This window comes from Podarcis cretensis (assembly GCF_951804945.1).
Source record: "Podarcis cretensis genome assembly, chromosome: 9".
Lineage (NCBI taxonomy): Eukaryota > Metazoa > Chordata > Lepidosauria > Squamata > Lacertidae > Podarcis > Podarcis cretensis.
This window is the reverse complement of record NC_137178.1, coordinates 58,870,533-58,891,872: the sequence shown is the minus strand read 5'-3', so window position 1 is coordinate 58,891,872 and position 21,340 is coordinate 58,870,533. Positions and strand designations below refer to the sequence as shown.

The following is a 21,340-nucleotide window of genomic DNA, read 5'->3' as shown; positions in this document are numbered from 1 at the left end:
GATCGATCCCCAAAGCGACACAGAACAAAGTGTGCGGGTTTTGTCCTGCGGCGTTTGCGCGCTCGCGTGTGTCTTACTTGTTCGAGGGAGAAGGAGAGAGTCGAGATCTGGCCCCGCTCCGCTTCTGGGCCAGGTATTGAGGAATGCCGTGACGTCACGGGGGGGGAGGAAAGGCAGGTGCTGCGGCTCCGTCGAAGAAAGGAGGCGAGGAAGGCGCTCCTCGGCTGGTCCCGGCCGGTGCTGAGCACGCGCACTGGGCGGCGAGCGGACCCAAAAAGGGGTGGGGGAAGGGGGGGGGAAAAGAAAAGAAGAGCGCGAGAAACCCAGGAACGAGGAGTGCGCGCCCAGACACACTCGCATACCCAGCAGCTGCCCAAGGCGCGCGAGGCGAAGCGTCCCGCCGCCTCCTCTGCGGAAGGTAATAAAGCGCCACTGCAGGGCTGCTGCGCTTCGGCGGGAAGCTCGGCGAGTTGAGGGGGGCGAGGGGACGGAGGAGGAGGAGGAGGGGAAAAAACTGAACGCCGCACGTCCCTTTTGCCCTCAGGCTCCTCAAAGCTGGAAGTGTGGCGCAGCGGGTAACCGAGAGAGAGCGGACTCTGAGGCTGAGGGGAGCCGCCGCGGTGGGGCTTTTGTGGTGGGGCGTGAGGCGCCGCCGTTGCCCTTCGCGGGCGCCGCGGGAAAAGGTCGCGAGGGAACTTCGGGGGCGCCGCAACTTCGGGTGGGTGTCCGCGTTTCGAAAGGGCTACGGGTGTGGGGTCTGAGGCGAGATTTATAGATATATATTTGTGTGTGGAAGAGGGTCGCTGTCAAGTTGGCGCGAGGAGCTGTGGAGAGCTTCGCCTCGTCTCCCACTCCCCCCCCCCCGCGCTTTCTCCGTGGCCTCCCCCATTCCGGCGGGACGCGCGGCTGGGCCAATGGGGTGCGCGGCCGCGGCGGCGGGCGTCTCCCCATTGGCCGGCGGCCTTGGCCTTCCTGCGAGTTGCTTGGACTCCGAGTTGCTCTTCCCCCTGGCGTTTTGCTGCTGTTGGCGCCGGCTCTGGCTGGGCTCCGCCTCGGCCGCATTGGCCCGCTGCGATTCTGCGCCTTCTCTCCGCCCTGCGCCCCAGGGGGGGTGGGGAGAGAGAGAAAGAGACGGCTTCGCTCCTCTCTCTTTCTCTCTCCCCCCACCCCGCGCCGCCACCCGCCAGCTTTAGCTTGTGCCAGGCACTTCAGGGGAAAGTTGGCAAGGATGTCGCAGCTCAGGCCAAAGGGTTCTTCTCTCTCCTGGCTGGTCCCTGTTGCGCCTGCTCTGTGCTGCGAGCCCTTCTGCGAACGGGACCTGGCGCGGGCTGCCGCTGATCAGATGGGGAGAAATCGCATTTGCGGACTCCGAAGAGTTTAGGCAACAGGCGTCCTCGTTTCATCGCTTGAGGGCCGGTGGAGGCGTTGCCGCAGCTGACAGTAGAAAAAGCCTATTAAGTTTTTTCTTCTCTCCGAGTTTTGTGCTTGATCTTACGGAACGTGGAAGGGATGCCTGATACCCCCAGGTAGCTGCTGAGAGGTTTATATTTCACATTTCAGACTGGTTTAAATCTCCAGTCTTTGCGTTCCTTTAAAAGAAAAGAAAAGTGTGTTTCTTACATTTGGCACATCTGTAAAACCGATATCTAGTAGAATGTACATCTGGCTTTTTGGGCAAAAAAAGTATCATTTGCTTTCTGTTCCGCCTTAATATGATACACAGATAGGTAGGCTCAAAGGTGTTTCTACTCGTTTGAAAACGCCGCTGAAGTTGAACTTGAGATGGCTTATTTCAAGACCTTATGGATTGTTTCATCTTCCTATCAGTAAAACAGGATTGCTGGTTGGTTTGTGGAATGCTTTGAAAGGATGAATGGCACCCATTACTTTGAAACATTCTTTGTGACTCCCAGCAGCCTCAGGCAACACAAGCCAATGGCCGGGGATGGTGAGAGTTGTCATCCAGCAACATCAAGAATTTGTTATTAAGTAAAACCTTCTCACAGCCTACCAAACAACATAGCAGGATGTTAATCCTAACAGGTTTAGAATAGCATGCTATTTATGTGTGCACAACAACAACAACAACATTGAATGTTTATGTTCTTAATATCATGGGTTCTGCTTTGGTTTATTTGCTTTTCTCTTTTGGTTCAGGAACTTGATCGGGACAGATTTGTGAATGTCTCTTAATGGGGCCCTAGCCATAGAAATCTCCTAAGGAAGGAACAACTGTTAAGGTCCTTTAAGGCACACTGCAGTCAGAAATCTCTTTTCCTCACTCAGCCCCTCCCCTTCCCCCACAGTATTCCTGGCATCAGATTGTTCCTATGCTGCTTCCTCTCTGCTAGGCTAATGTCTAGTGTCAGGTTTTCTCATCATGGGGAGAACCACTCTAGGGCTTGTATTGAATAACCCAGTGAAAACTACCAAGTTTATAGGCTAATCCTTATATGCTGTCTGGAGGGTGACCAACAACAATACCTAATTCTCTGCTGTTTCTCTCCCCTGCCCCCGCTCACCTCACTTGCCTAGCAGTAGACTTCTCAAGGTCTGCTGGGGCAACCAGAACTGCTGAACCAAGAGTGAAATTACCATATGTGTGTGTACTCTTAAGGTAACCAGCTTATTCTGCAATCCAGGTGAAGCCTTTCATGGGAAAACCCGTGCTGCTCTCTTTTAATGCTTCAGACTCTGAAACCACCACTGAAGCAAGCGTTTGGAATGTGCATGCTTTATTGTTACAAGAGAAGCACTCAGATGCTTGTCTCCGTCGGACAGGCTGAACAGTGTCATGTAGCACTCCAGCTTTTTTTCACATCCAGTAGAAATGTCCTTTCTTTCTCCTGCGCAGACAGTTGCATTCTCAACACTGACCTCTCTTTGATTTGCTAAGCATTCTGCACTGCTATGACGGTTAGTATGACAGGAATAATGATTGGACTGCAGTTCTAGAAGGACAGCTAGAGGCAGGGGATCCTTTAAACTTCTCCATTGAGGGGGAACGGCAGCTGCCCCCCCTTAAACAAGAAGTGTGATGGAGCCAGCGCCTCCCCAGCTTTGCAGCCCCCATCCTGCTCCTGCTGGTGTGCAAGCAGGAGCCGGATCAGGGCTCTCTCAGCTGGGGAGGGGGAGCACCTTAAGGGAGCCCCCGCACCGCCGGGGGCTCTTTAAAACTGCTTGGTTGAGGTGAGGTAACAGCACGCTCCTCAGCTAAGCAGTTGAAAGAGGCAGAGGGAGGAACAAGCTGTATCAGCACCTCACTGATGCAACTTGTTTCTCCTTCTGCCAGTATGAGGGCAGACGATGGCAGTGTCATTCAGTGGTATATCGCTGGTGAAACCACTGCCTCCAGCGCCTGGCTGCAGCTTGTTTCGCCCTTGGCGCTGGTAGCAGAGGGATTCAGAAGTCAGCAGTTTCACCAGCAATATACTGCTGAGTGAAACTGTCATCGTGGTCTGCCCCTCATACCGGTCCTGGGCGATATATTGATATGTCGCCCAGGCATCTGAACACTCCCCTCCCAACACCACTCTCTGGACACGGCCCAGGAGGAAGGAGCGGAACCGCTGTAGAACAATGTCCCTTCAGCTCCTAACTCATCTAGATGGTCCGGAAGGATGTCATGGTCAATGGTGTCAGAGGCCACTGAGAGATCCAGCAGAACTAGGAAACAGCTTTCACCTCTGTCTCTAGCCCACTGGGGATCATCGACCAGCGCATCCAAGCCAGTTTGTCCTGTGATGAGGCCTGAACCCTGATTGGAAGGGATCCAAATGGTCCACATCCTCCAGACATGCCTGGAATTGTTCAGTAACCGCCTGCTCAATTACCTTGCCCAAGAATGGAAGATTTGAGATTGAACTATAATTGGCCATGATGGCTGAGTCCAAAGATGGTTTTTTTAAGAGGTGTGTCTGGGAAGACTCGCTCACAGAGGGAAGCATTCACCACCCCACAAGGCCCATTGCCCAACCCTCCCTGGCTTGCTTTTATGAGCCAGGATGGGCAGTATCACTCGTCTAAGCAGGCTGTCCAAATCCTCAGAGGTAACTGATTGAAATTGATCCCATACAACCTGACTAGTCAGAGCTCTGGCACTCTCCCTCCCCAGTCCTGCCCCTACAGTGGGGTCTGAGTAATTTTATCTGCAAAAAACTTTGCCAAGTCACCACAGGAGATATTGGGGTCCTCACTGGACCCCGATGGTAAAGGTGGATCCTTTAAACTCTGGACCACCTGGAGGAGTCTCCTGTAACTATTTTCCACAGATGCAATAGAGGCAGTGAAGAAGGTCCTCTTCACCGTCGATATCACCACTTGGTAGGCTTGACATTGAGCTCTAACCTGTGTTTGGTCTGATTCAGAGTGGGTTTTCTGCCACTGGTGCTCTAGCTGTCTCAACAGTTGTTTCATCGCCCTTAGCTCCGGGGGAAACCATGGAGCCATCTGGACCCCATGCAATTGGAGAGGGTGCTTCGGAACCAGACAGTCGATAGCCCTGGTTAGCTCTGCATTCCAGTGGACCACCAGGGCATCAGCCAAAAGGCCATCAGAGTTAATTTATCAAGCTAAAACTGACACACACAGTTGGTATAAATGTTTGTAATAAAGCTATCTAAAGATCAATAGTCATCCAACCTGCTTAGACATGAGATGCACCTTTTCAGTTTTTAAAGGTCTTTTTCTCTTATCCTTTCTCGCCCCTATCTATCTTTTCCTTTAAAATTTTTTATTTGGTGCAGGAGAACTCAAACCAAAAACGGTTGGTGCCACCAATTGTGGCTGCAACCCATGAGTTGAATGCCAGTAGTCTGCTAAAATGTTCCCAAGTACCGGTAACTGCTTTGGAAGGTTAGTAAAGTTTCTTACTTGGAAGAACAAGTTCGTTTTTTAAAATGTCCAATGGTCAGGGATGATGGGATTGGAAGTCCAATGGCAATCTGGAGTGCAGCAAGCTCCTCATTCATGCTCAAGTGCTTCAGTGGGAAACATGCAAAAAAGAAGCCATTGCCATTATTTTAATTATTGAAATAATTCAAGAATTATTTTATAGTGTGTAAACCTTTTCATGTCAAAATGGTTGAAGCTGGCATTGCATTGATAATGTTAATCTCAGTGGTTGATGGTAAAAATACAAAGGGGCATGGTGAAGAAGAGGTTGTAATTGGAGGAGGAGTCATTCCCAGTTAATTTTTTGTCCATCTTGTCATTGGCTGCCAGACCAGGTACTTATTCTCAGAGTAATCTGTTATTAGTTACTTACTGTGGCCTTTAGCTTATTATTCAGAACACCCAGGACAGGTGTTTTCTTGTGGGAAAACTTGGCCAGCAATGAAATGTTTTGTTTCGTTCGTGTTTATTCCGTGAACTAAACATCAAACCTTAGGTGTGTTGTGTTTTCTTCAACAAGAGCAGGCATCATTTGGGTTGCTTTAGTTGCCTCTTTTCTAAAAGTGGATATAATTGGAGAAAATAATTATTGCATTGCAGAAAATAATTACTGCATTGGACGAAATGTTGGTTAGGTGTAGGAATCCTTGTCTTTCTCAATCCTTCTCCCCCCTACCCTGCCCTCTTTTTGTGGTATTTCCCTTCCTCTCAGTCAGGGACCGTAACCTTGACCTGAGAGAAACCTCCATCAAAGCATAACTGGATTAGCCACACAGTTTAAAGCCTGCCTCTTTTTTAAAAAATGCAGAGAATTTAGCATGTTGTGACTTGCTAGTTACTATACTGTAATGTGTTTTGTGACTACCCAGGTTTCCAATAAAGATGGGGAACAGTAGAGTGTTTTAAGAGCATGGGTTTTGAGGCATGAAGAGATCTGCTGGAGTCTTGCATTAACTAAATCTCACAGTGGTGGATGGTGTATCAAGACAGGAGAAGGGCTACCAAGAGCATACCTGTAGGTGTCAAAGTTGTGAAGAAGTCTTGGTGATTATTTCTTCTAATTTTCAATACTGTGGTAACACTAGTATGTGAAGCAACAACAAGAAGCCATAGGAAATGTTGGATGTTTGTTTGTTTGATGGATTCCTTTGTAATAAAGGAAGAAAATCAGTGGTATGAACATGGAAGTTTAAATACTGCAATTCAAAACACTTGTGTAATTATCACGCCTCAACTTGTGATGTGGTTAAGGTCATCTAGCTTTGGAAAGATGCTCAGTAGTTTCAAATGCTTATACTTCTGTTTCTATTTTTACAATACACTGCTGGCAAAAAGAGGGGGACTGGAAAGGGCATTCACGTTGAAATCTGATACCGTTGCACTGTGGTCAAGGAAAGGTGGTGTGTGAATCATTTCTTGAGGTTCACTGAAAAATGAAAGGATTTTTAAAAATGCTTTTTAAAGCCAAGCATGCCCCAAGCAGTCAATGGCCCACTAAAGAAATGTACAGGACAAACTCGACTGCTTGGAATGAGCTGCTGAAATCCCTAAGTGCTTTGCTTCAGTATGCTGGCATATAAAGTGCCACTGGGTTAAACGTTTTCCAGGCATCACTTGTAAAGTTATTGGGAAAAAATCAGGTTACATTATAACAGATGTTTAATAAACCTTCATTGCAGAATGTATGTACCAATGAACAGATTGTGTTAAGGTAGGAAAAAATACGAATCTCTCTCTCACACACACACTCAGATCTTAATTGTTTTATTTGCTATTTGTATGGGAGACCTATGTTCAAGTTTTAGTCCAACAGAACATTTCCTTTCCTTTCTTGCCTTAGAAAATGAAAGTTAATTGGTGAGCTGTCTGTGAGACTGCAAGCCTAAGCATGTGTGCTTGGAAACGAGCCCCATTGAAAGCACTGGGACTTGGTTCTGACTAAGCAAGTTTCTTCTGCATTTGACATAAAGAAACAACTGAAGTATTTGCATGAGCTATTTGCCTTTTTGATTGAACCTATGAATATGTAAAGTTAGTTGATGATGATGGATGCATTCCAGGGGTTTGGAAGCTACATATCTACAATGAGTAGGTAAAAAACCTCCTAAATTTTCTGCTTTAATTGTAGTGTGTGATCTGTTCAACTACAGTAATCAGTTGTAACTGGTTGAGTACAAGGTGTGGGTTTGGGAGATTTTTTTTTTAAAGCCGAGGTATAGTGGAAAAGCTTTTGACTGTGTTGTGCTTTAATGACTGTGAAGCTTCTGGAATTGGAAATTTAACTGTACTTGTAATAACTTTTTTTTTAAAATGTCTTTCAACAAATATCTCCAACATATTGTGCAGGGCAGTTCCAAACAGGAATACAGCATTTCAGCTTATTTGCAGCTGAACTTCAGGGTGGTATAGTAGTCACAAGCTGGGCACTTCCCCAATTCTTGGAGACTTCACAGTGAATACTTTTTAACAAGTTGAAACTCATACTGGTGTTTCCATTTGAAACCGAGGCAACTTTTCATAGTCAGCTCCAGAGTACTCTCATTTCCTTGGGTGGACAGGATTAGGTAGAACCACTTTGGTAAAGAAAGCTTGCTTACAACAACTCCATGGATTTACCGTATTTTTCGCTCTATAACACGCACCTGACCATAACACGCACATAGTTTTTAGAGGAGGAAAACAAGAAAAAAATATTCTAAACGAAACAGTGGATGTATGATTTTTGTGGTTCATTCTGTGGCCACAGACATGTGATCTGACGGTGAGTTTGGGGTAGCCCAATGCAAAAATCCTGAGGATCCATGTGGATCCATGCTTTGTAACCACGTTTTTGCGCCATTGCGGCCCCATGAAACAGTGGGTGCGTGTGCTTTTTGGTGCAGGCTGTAGCCATGGATATGCTATGTGATCTGATGGTGAATTTGGGGTGACCTAGTGCAAAAATCCTGAGGATCCATGTGGATCCGTGCTTTGTAACCACGTTTTAAGTGGGGAGGGAAGGAAAAGAACTCAAGGGACAAGGAGCACGTGTGGGGTGGGTGGAAAAGGATGCTGCTAATAATGCAGGAGAGGCTCCTCTCCGGCTTTGCTCCTTTAGAACAAGCAGGCTCTGCGTCTCTCCCTCCTCCCTGGCAAGGAAACCAAGATAGTAACCACTCTGAGACAAATCAAGAAAAATTGCGACCAACACTCTCCCCCAACAAGCGCAGTGAGGTCAAAACACACACACACACGCAGAGAGAGAACTGGCCCTAAAGTCGCAGGGCGCTGGAAGTCGCAGGGGCGCTGGGGGAGTGAACGGGAAGCAGGAGGAGGAGAAGGAGCCCTCTCTCTCTCACACACAGACACACAGAGTGTCAATTCTAAAGTCGGAGGCAGAGGGCAGGGAGAGTGAACGGGAAGCAGGAGGAGGAGAAGGAGCCCTCTCTCTCACACACACAGACACACAGTGTCAATTCTAAAGTCGGAGGCAGAGGGCAGGGAGGGAGAGGGCAGGGAGAGTGAACGGGAAGCAGGAGGAGGAGAAGGAGCCCTCTCTCACACACACAGACACACAGAGTGTCAATTCTAAAGTCGGAGGCAGAGGGCAGGGAGGGAGAGGGCAGGGAGAGTGAACGGGAAGCAGGAGGAGGAGGAGGAGCCCTCTCTCTCACACACACAGACACACAGAGTGTCAATTCTAAAGTCGGAGGCAGAGGGCAGGGAGGGAGAGGGCAGGGAGAGTGCCGCTTACACCCGCTTTGCTGTTTCAAAGCGAGCCACGGACTGCTCACAACTGCAGCAGATTCCCCCGCCATCTGTAGGCATTCGCTCCATAACACGCACAGACATTTCCCCTTACTTTCTAGGAGGAAAAATCTGCGTGTTATGGAGCGAAATTTACGGTATTTCACTTGCATGAAGCTGTTGATTAAGAACAATAACCTTCATTGTGGGTTGAGGCTTTTGCCTGAATGTGTCTTGGAAAGTATGATGAAAGATTTGTGTCGTTGGTTCGTTTACTTTAACGCATGCAATTTTCCATGATGAATATGCAGATGTGAACTCTCAGATTTTTACAGAAGAAGCTGGTGTCAGTCATAAATTATGGTTAGCAGATTGCATCTTATAGATCAATGCTTGAGGAGAGCACTGTACTAAGAAAACATTCTGACATTGAGGCTACATAATGGGTTATGCTGTTTTGTTGTAGGAAGCTGCTTCTCTGTGATGGGATGGAGTTATTGACTGCAAAACGATTGCATGAAGTTAATGGGATAATGCCGCAGAAATGATTATGTATTTACCACTGGTGAAATTTCATGTTGCTAGAGTAATCATCAAGTCATGGGGGGTGAGATGACATGATTGGTGTGGAGGTTAACTTTGAAACTCTAGAATTCCCTTAAGGGCACTTTCTTGAGTGATGGAAAGTGTTCTTCGGGATATGGAATGGTATGGAATGTTAATGAGGGGGAAATGGCTGTCTTTTGCTTACTCAATCAATATAGGTTTGACTTGCATTCTTGCATTGCAGACTGGGGGAATTCAAACATTGATCCACACATTGCTTTTAAATGTAAGAAGAGCCTGCTGCACCAGCCTAGTGGCTCATCTAGTCCAGCATCTGGTTTTCACACTTGCCAACCAGATGCCTGTGGGAAACACGCAAGCAGGATTGGGGACAACAGCATTCTCGCCTCCTGCAGTTTCCAGCAACAGGTATTCAGAAGCATTACTGCTCCAACTGTGGAGGCAGAGCATAGCCATCATAGCTAGCAGTCATCAATGACTGTCTCTTCCATGAATTTGTCAAATTCTCCATTAAAGCCACATGTTCCCATTCATCCTTCATTTAAAGTCCAAGGGCTGAGAGCCAAATTGCATCACAGCTGAGAGGTTACGTGTGACTGGGAGATGCAGCCATTTCTATGTACATGCTATATATTTAGGTAAGCATGTCAAATGTGCACCAGGTTCTTGTTATCCTTGTTAAGAACCTTAAGAGTCATGACTTAACATATACAGAAAGTAAATTGTATAATGTGGTAACTATACAGTGGTACCTTGGGTTATAGACGCTTCAGTTTACAGACGCTTCAGGTTACAGACTCCACTAACCCAGAAATAGTACCTCAGGTTAAGAACTTTGCTTCAGGATGAGAACAGAAATCGTGCTCCGGTGGCGCGGCAGCAGCAGGAGGCCTCATTAGCTAAAGTGGTGCCTCAGGTTAAGAACAGTTTCAGGTTAAGAACGGACCTCCAGAACGAATTAAGTACTTAACCTGAGGTACCACTGTATCAACATCTCATTGCACTATTGCTTGGACTACATCTGATAACTTCTTTTTAAAAAACCCCATCTTAGCTAATGGCAGTTCTGGGTTGCTTCCATTCATGTGATAACATAGTAGTGACTGCTATAAGAGAGCACTATGTTTTCCCATTTATTTTCTTGTTGGGAATCACTTTTAATATAAGCAGAGTGTTTGGTACTATTATTCCTGCTTCACCCAGGAATAATTTGCCTCCTAAACCCCACGCTTTGCCAAAGGAAATGAAAATGTTTTCATTTCCCAGTGCTTTTTCAGATGGGACTAGTTACTCAGAATGGTTGTAATTCTCACTTCAAGCATCGAAAGACCTCTCTTCATATCCCAGAAAAGTGCAAATTATGAGAAAGAGGGCTTTTCCTCATTACTTCTTTGGTGGTCAGCAGGAAGCATACCTAGCTGTAAGTAGGGTATGATGCTGATGATCAGTCCCACCATGGAGACATAGCATGAAGACATTGACATACTTTAATGGGGAACAGTGTGTTGAAGGTTGCAGGGTCAACCCTTGGCATCTACCACTTAAGGAGTCAGACTGTGGAAAGACCCCTGTATGAGATTCTTGGGAAGACTGAACGCCTTTGCAGAAGCGGGATTGTAACTTGATGATGGTGAAGGTATGAATGAGCCTGTCAAATTGCATGTGTGGCTGGCAATACAGTGCAATTAGACTTGTAGTTCACACTTTCAGCTGACAGTGTTTATCTGCTGAGAAATCCAGCTATGTGTATACCAACCCAGAGGTCCTAACTACACTTTGCAAATGCATGCATGTAACAAATGCCCAGTGGCTGCTTTCTCATCAGGTGGGAGATTTGGAGCAGATAAAAATGACACTTAACCTTTCCCTGCACACTGCTTCTGAACCCAAGCCACTTCCCCCTGCTTAGTTTCATTTTTTTTTAAAAAAAATTGTAGCTTACTTTCACACTTACTGTATTGAATAATAAACAAATCAGTTCAGAACAAAAACTTTAAACTCGGTTGATAAATAGCTTTCTATTAAAAAAAAACAAGGGCTAGGAGACAGATGCAGACAAAAAAAAAGCATATTAGCAGGATTCCATTTGCTTCATACACAGAAGAGCCATTCACCAAGCTCTTTAGTCTTCCCAACCGGAGGAGCTGTGCATGTCCCTAACACATTCCTCTTGTCTCTACTCCTTTTCCCTTCATTTCCTGACTGAAACCCCCATCGCATTAGGAGACTAAGACCGGAGCCGTAGCAACAGGGAGGGCTAGCCAGGTTTTTTGCCTGGGGTGAAGCCTCCAGAGGGGTGCCACTGAGGCTCCCAACCCGTGTGTGTGTACACAAATGCATGTGGGAGGCCCAGCGATGTAGCTAGTCGCTCGGGTTCCTGGTGCGGGGGTGTGTGTCCTGCAGCTGGGGGTGGGGCGAGCTGCCTATGGGGGTGGGGCGAGCCTCTCCGCTTCATCCCCCTCCATCCCCCTCAGCTGTAGCGTGGCTGAGGGAGAGGCAACGTAGGCAGAGGCAAGTCCCATGCTGCTGTTTCAGGCAGCACGGAACCTGCAGGTGCCTAAGTCACTGTGTCACTCCTAAAAAGTTCCTTGAGCCCATTTTTTTAAAAAAACCTCATATTGTCACCCTCCCTCAGTGATGACACCCGGGCCGGATTGCACCCCCCGCACCCACTCCCTCTGCCACTGGGGGGGGCACACTGGGTCTTTGACCTGGGTGAAAATAAGCCTAGTTCCGCCCCTAAGAACTATATAGACCCTCTCCAACCTTGCATTCCAAGCTCAGTGCAAAATAGTTTGATAAAATTATAAGGGAGGGGGCAACCTGCCCTCCATCCGTGTTGCTGCAACCTTTTTGCCAAGTTTTATTCATGTTCTAAAATGAAAATAGTGAAATTCCTTGTCTGAATTCTTGTGACACTTGTTGAAAAATTGTAAAAGGGGGTAAGTAATAGCCAAATATAAACTGGATAACTTTTTGTTGATTTAAAAAAAAAAAAATTCCCCATGAGCCATATTTCCAGTTCCTGAATTTACAATTTTTCATGCTTGTTGGCTAGTTCCCTTCTTGCTCCAAGATGAATGGTGAAATTATTCTTAATTCATAGGGAAGGTATCCAAATTCTTGTCGATAGCTATGCCCCAGTTTCACTGTTAATACAGCACTCTCCAGTACTACTGTTTCTCCCTCCTGCCCTCAAATCTTATTCTAATTTAGGTACCATTCTATTTTAGTCAGCTGTTGTGTTGGTGCTCCTCCTCACTTTTGAATGGCTACAAAGTCTCTAAAGTGATGCCAGCTTGCTATCAACAGAGGTGAAGTGTTCGAGCAAGATTCAAGTACAGTATTCTTTTCTGAAAAAGTATACTAGCTGCTTTGTGTTAATCCTGTGTGTCAACAGTTCAGTGTTTGTTGGACAGGTTGGGAATGAATAAGGGTGAACAAGCTGAGGCTTGAGCTGGACAAGATGGAAGTACAGTGGATGCTCGGGTTGCAAACATGATCCGTGTGGGGTGCATGTTTGCAACCTGCAGCGTTCGCAACCCACAGTAGCACGTTGCGATTCGGTGCTTCTGCGCATGTGCAAATAGCGATTTAGCGCCTCTGTGCATGCGCGACTGCCGAAACCCAGAAGTATCCCGTTCTGGTACTTCCTAGTTTCTGCGGTCCATAACCTGAAGCGTCTGTAACCCGAGGTATGACTGTACCGTGTGTCAAGAAGACAACTGATGAGGATGGAGTTGCACTTCCTTAAGCTAAGGATCAAGTCCATAGCTTGGGGTCCTTCTGAGCTGAACACAGGTGGTGTCTGTTGTTAGGTGTGCCTTGTACCTATCTGGGTTAGTACACCTGATATCTCCCTATCTAGAGACATTGGACCTTGCCCTAGTCATTGCCAGGTACTGTAATGTACTCAGGGGTGTCAACAGGACTTTCTGGGTCCAGACTGTATGTCATTTGGGTCCTCTGCCCCACTCACAAACAAGACACAAATCTGCATAGTTTTTTATTCCCTTTTGTGGGTGAGTTGGAGCAGGGTTTTCCCCCTCACTTCTCCCTGGCCAAATGGCTTAGGTGAGGCAACTCCCAGGAAATATGATGCCACTAATGTGAGCTTGTAGCATATGTTGTGTTGTTGCATTGCCCATTTTGCTTTCCAACAGATGTATATTTAGAACATTAAAACAAGGGTGTCTCCCAGCAAAGCAGTTTCTACATTGCCTGGAGTGGCTCAGCTGGTAGAGGGCAAGACTCCTAATCTCAGAGTCGTGGGTTTGAGTCCTGCATTGGGCAAAAGGTTCCTGCATTGCAAGGGGTTGGACTAGATGACACTCCTGGTCCCTTCCAACTCTACAGTTCTGTGATTCTACTAGCACAAGGCTTTCCGCTTGCTCCTTTCACTGTGTGCCTCTGCATTCTCCCCAAATGTGTTGTGGAGGATTAGAGGAACCCCTGAAACAGATTTAGGTAGGTGAGTGGGTTAGAGGAGAATGAATGGGAGCTCTATTGCACAACAAAAAGTCCTTGTGCTAGAGGAACTTCTTCTTTGGATAGTGCTCAATGCTTTTTAAAAATATTCAGTTGTAGGCTTCCTGCATATTTAGAAGGTCTATATGAGGAGGAGAAATAGGAAACTTGGGAAATGTGCAGTGAGTGCATGTCTGCTGAGCATTTTCAGTATTATGAACAGGATCCTTTTAAATATGGCCAGGATCCAAAGTAATATGAAATTAGCTGAGTGAGCCAGAGATGGCTTTAGAATTATTGACGAATAGTAGCCCTCAATTCTTTTGTATGGTGAACAATTTTGAAATCGAGTGGAGTTCAAAGGAGAAAGCATTCCACAGGGCTAGTGCAATCTTATTGTAAACATTTTCCACTCATACATTTGTGTTTGGCATATTATCCTATGAAGTGTAAGTATACCCACTAGGAGTACAAATTAACTTCTGGTAGACTGCATTTCAGTACATGCCTGGTGGGTACAATTTTTTATTTAAAATATTTATCAGTCACTTTTTAGCCTCACAAGATAACTTCCATACTATATTCAAATGCAAAACAACAAATAACCAGAAAATAAAAGTAGTAAAACGATCCATAATAATATTTGCTAGTAGTATTGCAACATAAAGGTAGCTGATGGCATCAACAAGGCTTAGTTGCTAATTTTGGTGCTAGAGGATCACTGCAAATGGAAACTGGTAGCTCTGTGATATCACACTGGCATTTGCTTCATTTTGAATATTGTGAAGCTAACTAAACTAAAATCAGCAGCAAGGCACTATTGCAGTTACATCGAGCTAATTTCTTAGGCTAGGTATATTGATGAGAGAACACTTCTGTAGAAGGTCATTCAATAACACTAGTGTAAGTTATATTTAGCACTTGTGTACAGTATAACAGACTCTGGTTAGAGTAAAGCTACTATTAATACTACCCAGTTATTTATGCACAACATGAGGGGACAACCGTTGTAGAGAGAGGAAGCTTGTAACATCACCAGTTCTCTCCCAATACAAATTGCAGGTATGTTTCTCTCCTTCACTCCCAAATCCAGACCTACCCCCATTCCAGGCTCCCGATCTGGACCCTTCTCTGCACCAACAATTGGGGAAAGAAAAGGGTTGCACTTGGCCCATGAACAATGACAGAGGTAATTTGGCCCTGATTTAAGAACCACTTAAGGAGTTCCTTTGTCAGCATGATTGTGTAGATGTGGAACACCCCTATTAAATTGTAATAAACTAAACTGGTTGAGCAGGTTTGCTGCCATCTTCCATCTACAAAGTCGTGCTTCTAAACTTGTTGAAAGCAGTTCTTATCCACACGAATTGCTTTTATGAAGGATTAAAAAAAAAATACAAAAATGTTGCAGTGCGATATGCTCCCTGTTGATGATTCCAGCTGCTCCTTTGAATTCTTCTCCTCCTCCTCTGATTTCCCAGTAGCTCTGTATCTTATCCCTACCCTTGCTTTTCATAGCCTGTATTTTGAAGCCATTGAACATTGTTGGTCTTTATTTTACCTATTTGGGAGTAAGTCCCCCTTTTAGTTTTTTCTAAACGTTTTTCTTTTTCATGTGCAAAGCTTGGGATTCTCCTGAGGCTGACGGTATTTCCCTCTTGTGTGCAGGTGCTGTTTTGGCTATAGAAGTAATAGCACTCTCAGTCAGATGATGGGAAATAATAACTATAGATCACTAAGGCAGAAAATAAGATGAAATATCTGGCCTTTTGCAAATGTTTAAAGAAGTATACAATTATTATCCTCCTACTGGTATATATTTGAAGTATAAGATTAAAAAGTATCATAGAATTGTAGAGTTTGAAGGGACCCTGAGGATCACTGTGTCTGCAAAGTTTGAAGAAGCCTGTTGACACACTGAGAATATTTCCCTGGTGCAGGGGTCAGCAGTTGGCAGCTCCAGGACCAAACTTAGCCATCTAAACCCCCCCCCCCAACTCAGTGACAGATAGATTGTTGAGTAACATCATGGCAAAAATACTAACCACCAACCACTTGCGGGGTGGGGGGGGGAGACACTTCCTCCAACAAATCAAGATGCTGAGCAAGACCATGATAGGCAAATACCTGTTCAGCTTGGCAAATGTGTCATGAAATTCTACTCAGTATTGATCCAGAGCAAGATTCCAATGCATAGTTAGCTGAGTAACAACTTAAACACGTTGCAGGACACCCAAAAAATAGACCAGAGGCAATTAATATTTCAATTAATATTTTCATCCAAAAGAGCTTTACAGTGGTACCTAAGTACTTAATTTGTTCCGGAGGTCCATACTTAACCTGAAACTGTTCTTAACCTGAAGCACTACTTTAGCTAATGGGGCCTCCTGCTGCCGCCGTGCCACTGTATTTACAAGTTCAAATTGACTCTTGCCAGTAATTCAGGACTTGTGAGTTGAAAAAGAAATGAACTGATGAAGCTTTTACTCTGAAAGCAAGCAAGACTGAGCTGAAGCACTAGACATTGTTTGTTTAACTGCCCTTTATCCAAAGATCCAAGGAGAACCTGAAGTTTGCAATGTGACATTCTAGACATTCTTGTTATCTTCTGCCACTCAGGGAAAATTGTCTGTATCCTTGAAGACTAGGGAGTAGCATAGGAATGGATAACTTGCAAGACTCCAGGTGTTTTAGAACTACGGTTTCCGTCGTCTTTGACCATTGGCTATACTGGCCGAGGCTAATGGAAGCTGGAGTTCAACAACGTCTGGAGGGCTGCCAGTTTTCCCTCCCTGGAGTATTATGATTATTTATTACCCTCGTATCAGATTGACTAAGCAAGGTAAAATGCAAACAGATAAAATCACAGCCAAATACAAAATCCATAAAATGCAGGTAGTCTTGTGAGCAATATAGTTTTTACTCACTACCAATAGTAAAATGAATTCTGATAATTAACTTTTTTTTTTTTTTTTGCTGTAGGATGTTTGGGTAAGATGTTCATGGGATACGTTAGCAAAATATAAGTTTTAGGCCGTATCTGTGCTATAAACCTAAATTTGCTGAATAGGCCCAGTACTTCTCCTACCTCACACTCAAGAGTGCTGTGAACCGTAGTTAATTGAGAATGGTTAATGGCCTGCCACACACTTCCTGTGGTACCCTACTGCCTTCAGTTGCAGTAGAGAGGATGGTGTTGAGGATGCTGCCCATTCGCCAGTGATTCAGTTGCAGGTCCAATCAGCTTCTGAAGAAGAAACTGAGAGAGTGGGGGAGTTTTGTCCTCTGCCAAAGGCAGCAAAATGTCTTTATTTGCTTGCTCTGTGTGTGAAGCAGTCCTTTGTCCCATTATTATTAATAACGATATGAATATGCAACACAGAGACTAATGCATAATATTGTACTGTAAACATATTGCAATGTAATTTTGTGCCATTGTTCAGTTGAATGTTTATATTAAATACCAAGCAGCCCTAACCACTTTGAGAGGATAGCTGAAGTGTAGCTTCCTCTTAATATGTCTGTTTTCATTCAATTTGAGATTTGTATACATTGAACAGGTAGCAATTATGTAGAAATCTTTTCTGTTCAATGTGATTACAGGGGTAAGAGTATTCTAGAGATAATTCCAAACCTGATGCTGAGATTTGTTTGTAGTTGGCAGGAGTGAGATAGCAAAGCTGAAATTCTATTACTTTACACTCTTGTTTTTTAAGTTAAGGCATTTTTATAGTGAAGTCCAAGACTCTGTATCAAGAAATAATTTATTTCAAAGCAAGTGTGTTTAAGGTCACAGCTCTGGTTGGTATGTCTCCAAGATTATTATTTTTTAATGTTGCAAGGAGAAATTGGTGTAAAATAGCATTTTCCAATAATGTGTAGTTGTAGCTTAAAACCTTGCCGTTTAAAAAAGGACTGTCAACTCTTGAAAGCATTGCACCCCATCCATAATAACATGCAGAAATGGGCATACTTCTGAAAGTGCTAGTGTTGTAACTCTCCTTGGATAAAACTTTATTGGTTTCCAACGTCTGCTCTGTGCCACTAAACTACTGTGTATAGTTCCCTCCTCTCTGATTCAAAGTTTTGTTTTTTTTTTGCAAATCATGCTCCCTGTCAGTTGCTAAGCAACATGGAATGCTAATAGCTTATAGCTCCTCCCACAGCTGAATGGCTAACCAGTTGCTCACTTTGACAAGCTGTGCTTTCCTTTTACTGTAAGTAAAGTTGTAGGGCTAGCAGGATATGTATGTGCCAGTGCCCTTCAAAAGCCACGGAAGGCTTGGCAAGAGCAGAGGAGTTCACTGCTGGCAAACAACTAGCTCTTGATGCCTGGTTGGCAACAAGACCCAGGAAAATCCTTCAGCTGGGAAAAAGTTACTAAACTCTGCCCTGTTACTGTTGAACTGATCTTTGAATGCAGCACTCGCATGACAGGAGTCTTTGTGAAAAGTCTGCATTTTTCCTTTTGTCTTAATGGATGCTAGGAACTGAATCCGCATACCGCTGCACAAACATGGTGAGTGCCTTACTGCATTTATTTTAGTTCACGAGGAAACTGAAGTTTATTCCAATGCAAAACATTGGTTTTTTTAAGCGCTAAAAGTTGGAATGATTTTCTTGCATCTGGTTCATCTTATGAGAACTTGTTTTGGGCAAGAGAATAAATTTATTTATTTTTTATTGTGCGCACTCGTAAAGTTTCTAATAAGTTTTATGAAAGCCAGGGTAAATTGTGTATTAAAAAAACAAAAAACTGACAGGCTATGGACCTTATTGGGGTTTATGACATCAAGACACTGGGAAAATATTGATAGTGGAACTATTAGAGCCTTCCGTTCTTGAGAGCAAAAACATTCTAGTGCAATTGAGCAGCTGAATACATGCTTGCAATGAAATAGCTAGACGGAAGTCAAACGGGGAAATAGCAAGTTAGTAAAATGTTTTCTGTAGCTCACATTTCAGAACTGCCAATGGTGAATGACACAATGCCCAGTAATGTACTGTAACTGGATAAAAAAGCCCACACATTATTCATTACTTACTCTGGCAATATCACAGCTTGGCTTATTATTTACTAGATTTTTAAAATGGGGGTTGTAAAACTGGTTCTTACATTAGAATTTACAGTTTGCGGAGAATACTGTCCAAAGAATTTTCTAGCAGAGAATATTCTCATTCTCGAGAATTTTCTTCGGAGAACATTCTCACCGCACATCACTACCCTGCTGAAATGCTAGGCACAACACTTTGCTGCTCTCCAATTCCTGTGTTGTCAGGAAACAACATGGTCTCATTTAGTTAGCACTTTGACTGAAACCAAGCTTGTGATTTGTTTCTTTCCACTCTCAATAATGAATATTTGCATCCCAGTGCTTAGTTGTAGGTGCTCTGTAAAGTTGGGATGCGGGTGGCGCTGTGGTCTAAACCACTGAGCCTCTTGGGCTTGCCAGTCAGAAGGCTGATGGTTTGAATCCCCACAATGGGGTGAGCTCCCATTGCTCTGTCCCAGCTCCTGCCAACCTAGCAGTTCAAAAGCACGCCAGTGCAAGTAGATAAATAGGCACCGCAGTGTTGGGAAGGTAAACGGCATTTCCATGCGCTCTGGTTTCCATCATGGTGTTCCGTTGTGCCAGAAGTGGTTTAGTCATGCTGGCCACATGACCCAGAAAGCTGTCTGCGGACAAACGCCAGCTCCCTCAGCCTGAAAGTGAGATGAGCACCACAACCCCAGAGTCATCCGCGACTGGACTTAATGGTCAGGGGTCCCTTTGCCTTTACCTAGCATGGCACCCTTGTTAAAGTAAATATAGTATTGGAAGAGAAAAAAGATTAAGCTTTCTATTACAGGGAAATAATCGCCATGTAAGTTATACGGCTGTCTCTTTTACTGCCTAGGGACTGTGCTCGCCGACTCCCCTGCCATTCCCTAAGCTTCCTTTTCACCATTCAAACCCCATTTCTGAACTCTTATATTCTGCAGTCTCGCCTTGCACCCATTTTCACCTTCATCTCCGTATGTATGACTCCCCGCCTCCCTTAGTGCACACAAACAACCCCCATGGTTACTTCCTGCATCTTGCATCTTCCACACATTGCACTTACTAAGCACCTTTTTTCCCTTCTGTCCAGTTATGAAGCCACTCCTATTCTTCAGACCCTTCCATGCACCTGCTTCACTGCCAGTCCCATGCCTCCTACTCCCTCCTTTTCTGTACCCCCCTTTTCACCTTCACTTGCTTTTTCTGACCAACCTTTCGATTCTCCCTTGCACGCAGACCACCTCATTTCCATACCTTGTTGTCTCTCATATTCTGTGATCCCCTTTGTGTGCATAACCTGTGGCATCTGTCACTGTATCTTTAAGATGAATAGAATATTAAGAGCAAATGCTGGCTCCCTCGGCCTGAAAAGCGAGATGAGCGCTGCAATCCCATTGTCATCTTTGACTGGACTTAAACCGTCCAGAGGTCCTTTACCTTTACCTTGCTCTGCAAACTGTCAAATAGTTATGGTGGGACACTGGCTAAGTGACAACCAAACTCCCCCCCACCCCACCCCACAGTCTGAATGAGATGAAATCAGAAACCCTGTTACTGGATTCTTCTTCTTCTTCTTCTTCTTCTTCTTCTTCTTCTTCTTCTTCTTCGGGTTTTGTTTCAGATGATAGCTACTCAAGTTACCTAGAAGTCCATGTGGTGAATGCATACCTCTCTGTCTGTGTGACATCAGAGTTCTCCTGGATGCATTGTCAGTTGGTTTCTTTGAGGAACAAAGGGTTTGAGATTCAGGTTATACATTGAACCCATTGTAGTCAACTGTTTCTACAAGTATGCCACAAATTAACTTCCAAGTATGTGTGAATTGCACTATTGCCTACAGCGGTTCATATATCCGAACACACCCACATTGCAGTCTACTCCTATCATATTTTACTTTCTAATTTCTGATACACCCGGGAACTCCTGAGTCAGATCCTGAAAGTAGTGTGACAGGGAAAGTGTCAAATTCTAGCTAGGACTTGGTTTTGCTGCTGTTTGCAGGCACTGCTTTACCTGTCCAGTGTCTGACATCATATGATGGCAGGTGGGTGTGGCTTGGCCCAAACTGCCTTATGGGCCAAATTGGGAAGCCTTGCAGCCTTATTACACCTGTGGGTCATAGGCTCCTAGTACATGGGCTTGATGTAATCTGGTTTTCCCAAGAGTGACCCATATATCCATTCCTAAAATGCTGTGTGCTTTTTAAAAACAAGTATTTGTTCTTGCGGGACGCGGGTGGCGCTGTGGGTAAAACCTCAGTGCCTAGGACTTGCTGATCGTATGGTCGGCGGTTTGAATCCCGTGGCAGGGTGAGCTCCCGTCGTTCGGTCCTAGCTCCTGCCCACCTAGCAGTTCGAAAGCACCCCTAAGTGCAAGTAGATAAATAGGTACCGCTTTATAGCGGGAAGGTAAACGGCGTTTCCGTGTGCTGCGCTGGTGCTGGCTCGCCAGCTGCAGCTTCATCACGCTGGCCACGTGACCCGGAAGTGTCTTCGGACAGCGTTGGCTCCCGGCCTCTTAAGTGAGATGAGCACGCAACCCCAGAGTCGGTCACGACTGGCCCATACGGGCAGGGGTACCTTTACCTTTACCTTTATTTGTTCTTGCACTCCCAAGTGTCTCTGCCACTATCTCTGTTGCTTTGA

The 21,340-nt window shown here is 45.0% G+C and overlaps 1 protein-coding gene across 2 annotated transcripts in view; it reads left to right on the top strand.

Moving 5' to 3' along the window:
• The first annotated feature begins 291 nt into the window (after positions 1-291).
• MTUS1 (microtubule associated scaffold protein 1) overlaps positions 292-21,340 on the top strand; it is a 118,164-nt gene continuing 97,115 nt past the window's right edge. For both annotated transcript variants that reach the window (XM_079989635.1, XM_079989634.1), the window contains exon 1: positions 292-418. The gene's annotated coding sequence lies outside the window, so the exon portion shown is untranslated. The remainder of the gene's footprint in view (positions 419-21,340) is intronic.